Source organism: Mercurialis annua, linkage group LG1-X, assembly GCF_937616625.2.
Source record: "Mercurialis annua linkage group LG1-X, ddMerAnnu1.2, whole genome shotgun sequence".
Lineage (NCBI taxonomy): Eukaryota > Viridiplantae > Streptophyta > Magnoliopsida > Malpighiales > Euphorbiaceae > Mercurialis > Mercurialis annua.
Genome location: NC_065570.1, coordinates 39,403,741 through 39,409,926, shown reverse-complemented (window position 1 = coordinate 39,409,926; position 6,186 = coordinate 39,403,741). Strand labels below are relative to the sequence as shown.

Sequence of the window (6,186 nt, the reverse complement as noted above, 5' to 3'; positions counted from 1 at the left end):
TATACCATTCGGTGCGGGAAGAAGGATGTGTCCTGAAATTATGTTCGGTATATCTAACACTGAGCTTCCACTCGTGGCAATTTCAAATAATGTGTTCTTCTTCCAAATACTTCAAAAAATTGAACTCTTTTATTCGCTTGATTCTTCTCTAATTGTATCTTTTATACAGCTTATGGGTATTAGCAAAAACGTTATACTTAGCACAAATTTCAAAGCCGATTAGAATAATTTGAAGAGTGCAGGCAAGATTCAATCATCATTTAAAACTAAAACAAACAAATTACATGTAAAATGACTTAAAATCATAAAATACAAGATGACATGCGCCAATATCGATCTATTACAGCCTTTGCTTTGCTGTTTAGTGTTTTCGAAACTGTAAAAAATTGAGGATGTTAACTTCACTACATCATTCTGAAACTGAAATAGAAAATAACCACCATCCAAATCACATGTAATGTCACGACCCAAATTATTGAGCCGAGACCGGCGCTAGGGAATGGGAGTGGTAGCTCCAAAACCCGTAGCAAGCCTAAAACCACTAATAATTTTTCGCATTTAAAAACATATTATTATATATATATAGAATATTTTCAGAAAACTCTTTTAGATAACATACTTATAGATATCAAAGTATTATATTAGAGTTTACATTCAAAATAAACTATTTGAAATTAAATCGCTATCCTTATACTGACACCTACTGACTACTGCAGCTTTAGGAACTCATACTTGTGCAAGTCCAATGACTTTTGGCACAATGGAGATGGCTTGTCTGATCCGACTTCTAATACCTGCAAACATCAGAGTGAGGGGTCAGTATTTGGGAAAATACTGAGTGAGTATGCAACTTATTATCGGTATTATCAAAAGACACATCGCATACTCAAACATATATATATTTATCTCGATATAATATGAAAATAACATAATATTCATAAATAGCAGATCCGACCGAAACCCTAATCTTAAACTCTGAACTTATCTCATTCCGAATACTCAAATTAAACTGATCCAAGTGGTCCGACCCGGGAGTGTTCACACTCAACCACGTCAGCCGCGACCAATCTCTTAATCTCAAAGTGTGAGTCCAACTCACTGGTGGGTCCAACCCACTAGATACGGGGCTCAGGTTACACCGTAACCGAGTTCTCACTCGTATCGCATTCATATCGTATGCGCATTTCATGATCTCATAGACAATCTAGACACGCTAGACTGACTCAAATACTGGTGATCACACAGCCTATTGACACCCAATAGGTAGTTGGTTTCTTCGGATCGCATGCTAGATACTCATATTCAAACAATGAATATAATGGCATTCGTATAATCACATTCATCAAACATACCATCTTATATAAGCAAATCATATAAATGCGACGTATTGATAATCATATTCATAATATATGAAAATAACTTTAATAATAATAATAATACGCGAAAGTAAATTGCCACTCACTGTGACCGCTATTCCTTATATCCGAACGTAAGCTCCAGGAGACTGATCCGTCAATCCTCGTCGAGCTTCTTGGTTCGTCATACTCGTAGCTCGATAGTCCGTCACATCTATCATAGGATTCTATCGTTAAAACATATACTTAGAGAATCCTATTCTAACGATTATTCTAACTACCAAACATGACCAAAAGTGCAAAACATAAGTCGTCGTATTCTAAACGTATCGTTCTTGATGTCTACCACCAAATCTCATTCTTACACTTGGTTAATACCATTAGTGGTGTTCAACTAATCAATTAAGCCTTGCTTAATATGTTCATTCCAAAAGCCTAGCTCAAAACGTAAAGTTCCATGTCCATTTCATGCTTTCAGAAGCTATTTTTCGCTCCCGGAGGTCACGATCGAACTAGGGCACGTCGTGCTAGCTTGGCACGTCGTGCCCCTCATTTTTCATGAAGGGCACGTCGTGCCCTTCCTTGTGCACGTCGTGCACCCCTGGTGGTGCACGCCGTGCCCCCTTGTGGCGCACGTCGTGCACCTCTGGTGGTGCACGTCGTGCACTCTTCGGGTACGACGTTTTTGATGCTTTCGGACCGTTTCCGAAGTCCCAAAACACTCATAATCCCTTCTAATATATACCCAATCCATCTAGACTCAAAATTCATTAAGAATCCATTCAAAAATGATGAAAAACGACATGTTTTCGACATTTCGATTCAAACGTAACGTTTCGTATCGAAACAGCCCCTTACTCAGAAAATTTCACCATCAAAACGAAACTCTTACCTTGATTTGAGGCTGAAAAATGATAGAGGATCCTTTCCTCGTTCCGTGGCCGCGAGAATCGCTCAATTCCGAGTCCGAACGAAGGCGTTATGTCGATTTTAAGTTTGATCGCGTTACGAAATTATGTCGCACGTCGTGCGACACCCCTAAACAGGCCCAAACATCATCTCGACATGCTCCCGACATCCCTAACTCATTCTGACATGTTTCTACATCAATATAACACAATATTCAACTCAATAATCATCAAAAACGTCAAAAACTACATGATTACGATAGATTCGATCCGACCGAATCAAAACAGCCCTTAACTAGGGGATTTCAGAAATCACAACCTCAATTTTACCTTAGTTTGATGCCCGTAGTTGATAGAGAATCAAATTCCGAACGAATCGATATAAAGAACTGGCGATTTGGACGAGAAACGGCAAAACCGCGGTGAATCGAACGATCGTCACTTTTCTTTCTTCCTTTCTCTTTTCTGTATCCTTCTTGAATCATCTGATTCATTTGTTTCTTTATTATATAGATTGGCTAATTAGCCACTTTAGCCACTTTAGTCCTTCATTTCTTTAACCTAAACCAGTTCTCTTTTAAACTTTCTAATTTAACCTAACGGTTAAACTATCCTTTTTAACTCAATTCCGTACGTTTTATTTATATCCAAATAAATAATACTATCCCAAAATTATTATTTCCGTCAATAGTCTTTTAACTACTATACCCGAGGTTCAATTGGCTAATTTACACTTTAGCCCTTGAAACTTTTCAAAGTTACAATTTAGCCCAAACGCATCCGCGTCCAAATTTTAAAAGGTCTCCGATTGACCCGAAACTTTTACCACATATACTATAAAACATTTCGCGGATCTTGGCGAAATAATTTCTGTTTTAAATCGTAGTGGCTAAATTACCACTTTAGTCCTTATACCTTATTTCGAGCTTTTCTTGATATTTTTCCTTCTAATTCCAATTCTAACTTTAGAATTGAAATATAATATTAAATTTTTCGAAAATTATTTCCAATATCGCCACCCTGACGAAACAGAACTGGACACGTAGTCCAATTAAATGCTTCAATATTTTGGGGTATTACATGTAATATTATCAAACTCAGTTAATATAGCAATAAACAAATTTGGGCATGCACCTTATGCTATATAATAAACTGAACATTTGCTATGCATGCAACGAATCAATAAACTGAATTGATTATGCATGCATGGAATCAGATCTCAATTTGTTCATTGCGATGTCAACTGAAATATCACATGTGTTTATTCGCCGAAAGAAGTCTGTTAATATCTAGGCATAAGCATATGACATATGACGGTGACGAACCCAGCACTAAAATTGAGATAGGGTACAAACTTAATTTGAAAAATTTAAAATATCAATACAAAAAAAAAATTAAAATGTATAATTATTTATTTTTTTAATATAAAATAAATTGAAAAATAAGAAAACACATTACAAAATCAAAGAATCGTCATCTTATGAGTCTTTATTTTCTAAAATGGTTGTAAAACATTCTAATCGCTAATAGTCTTTGAGATTTTTTTCTCTCTATAAGCCGTAATGCTAATGCCAACCGAATAAGTAAATAGATCAAAGAACATAAATAATTTCTGTTTTAACAATTATTTTAGCAAGATTACTACAATCACTAAAATCACAAAAATCGTTTACATTTCTGACATCAAAAATAAAAATTTGAATATGATCTCTACAAATTAGTTAAATTGTTAAGTTGCAAACGCATACCATTTGTATTTATAAAAATTAAATTTACTGTATTTGAAAAAAATTAAAAAAAATTAGAAGTATGTTTTTGAATAGAATTTTTTTAGAAATTTTAGAATTAGAATTTAATTTTGATAAAAACTGTGTAACTCTTTTTTTAAAGTTGATTTATATTATAGTTAGACTTTACCATACATTTGGCTTTTTTATACACATTCCAAATTTAATAAGTATTTTCTAACTTAAATTGCACATTAGTTTATACTATGCAGTAACGTTTTACAAAATTTGATGAATTCTTCTTATCAAATTAACCCAAACCATGTATTAATCTGCACATTGCCTATTAGCTATAATGTGTAAAACTAATTAATAAAGTGTACGCAGTTAACCCAAGAGTTTGGCTTATTTGACATAGGTATAATAATTATTTTTAGTTCTGTCAGTGACTGAAAATATTTATCAAAAGCTTTTTCTCATGGATAATTTAGAGCTCACCTTAGCCTTTAATGTTCTTTTCTTTATAATAGAATGAGGTTACCAAGAATCTATTAATTGTTTTTTACTTGAAGATGGAATGATGGTTGCGGAAATTAATTAGGCAGAGTTTTTGATGGTTATGTGGAATTGGGCAGAATTTAAATGGATTTTTTTATATAAATTACCGTAATTAGGTTAGACTTTACTTTTATACATTCCATCTCATTTTTTTTACTTTTTTCACCATCTTATTTTATAAACATAACTTAACATCTTATAATTATGTCTTTTATACGATCTTTCCTCTTATCTCTCAAATTAACAGTTATTTCCTCCATATTCTTCCATCCCCTACTCTTTATTCTTTTTCATGGTCGCCGTCCTTCATCAAGTTTCAGCGCCACTCCGATGCCGCCTTCATCCTCGCTGCGCCACCGCCGTTTTTCTGTTTCCATGTTTTTTTTTCCAGATCTGAATCGAAATTTTTGTCGGAATGAAAAATAAATATTGGAAGTTTTTAACGACTTTAAAAATTTCTTAAAAGCATATGATCAGATTTCGAGGCAAAATGATTCATCGTTTTTTTTTTCAGATCTAGAATTTTTTTTTGTTAACTATTTTTAAGTAACAATAATTTTTTATTAAACATGTGTAAAGATTATCTTTAAGAAATGTAATACTAATTTTCATGTACATAAAATAATTTTATGATTTTATGAAATGAAAATCTGTTATTTCTATAGTTTTACTGTGTTTGGATGTTTTTCTGCATTTTTTATTCTGCAACACGATTTATTGATGATGGTTAGTTGATGAATTATTGTAATGTTTCAGTATTGTTGATTTTATATTGATATTTTATTGATTTTAACATTGACAAATAAAATAATGATGTCCGTGAAAGAAACTAAAAAATAAAAATTTAAGTGAGACTAGATAATGATATATTAGCACTGAAAAATAAGACAAATAAAAATGTTGAATTATTGTAATGTTATAATGTTGATATTGTGTTCATATTAACAAGTTATCAACATAATGTCAACATGATATCAACAATTAATGTTAATTTAGTCAGATGTTTGTGAAATGAGAACATTGATTGATTTAAGTTAAAAACAATGAACATATTATCAAAAACATGTTAATAGCTTATTAATACAGCAATTTAAGACTAACTTTATTTTTCTTTCAATAATTCAAAAATCAACATGTTATCAACAGTATATCAACAACATGTCAACATAAAATTAAAAACCAAAAAGAGATGATATATTTATCAACATAATGTTAACAATAAATCAACAACGAATCAACATAAAAAATAATTTTTTTTTAAAAAACTGTGACAATCAATAAGATATCAACAAGAAATCAACAACATGTCAACATGATAATTCTAACATATTATTATTTAGTCTCAGTTAAATTTTATTTTATTTAGTTTATTTCACGGACAAAGTTATCTAATTTGCCAATGATTTTTTAAAATGAAATCTTCCAAAGTTAAAATCAAGGAAATACCAACTGATTATCAACAAAAAATCAACAACACTGTAACACTATAATGATTCAGCAATCAACCACCATCAACAAATCGAGCTGCAGAATAAAAAAACACAGAAATACAACCACAAAAAAAAAATGCAGAAATAACAAAAAATTATTCCATATAACCATAAATTTATTTTACATAACATGAAATTAGCATTATAT

At 31.7% G+C, this 6,186-nt stretch overlaps 1 long non-coding RNA gene across 1 annotated transcript; it reads right to left on the bottom strand.

The window, feature by feature from the left end:
• Nucleotides 1–461: 461 nt before the first annotated feature.
• On the bottom strand, nucleotides 462–2,722 carry LOC126669258 (uncharacterized). The gene is made up of 4 exons (XR_007638441.2): nucleotides 2,594–2,722; nucleotides 2,248–2,456; nucleotides 1,463–1,569; nucleotides 462–794 (listed from the first exon to the last, which is right to left on the bottom strand). It is a non-coding gene; the product is annotated as an uncharacterized LOC126669258 (long non-coding RNA).
• Nucleotides 2,723–6,186: the final 3,464 nt, after the last annotated feature.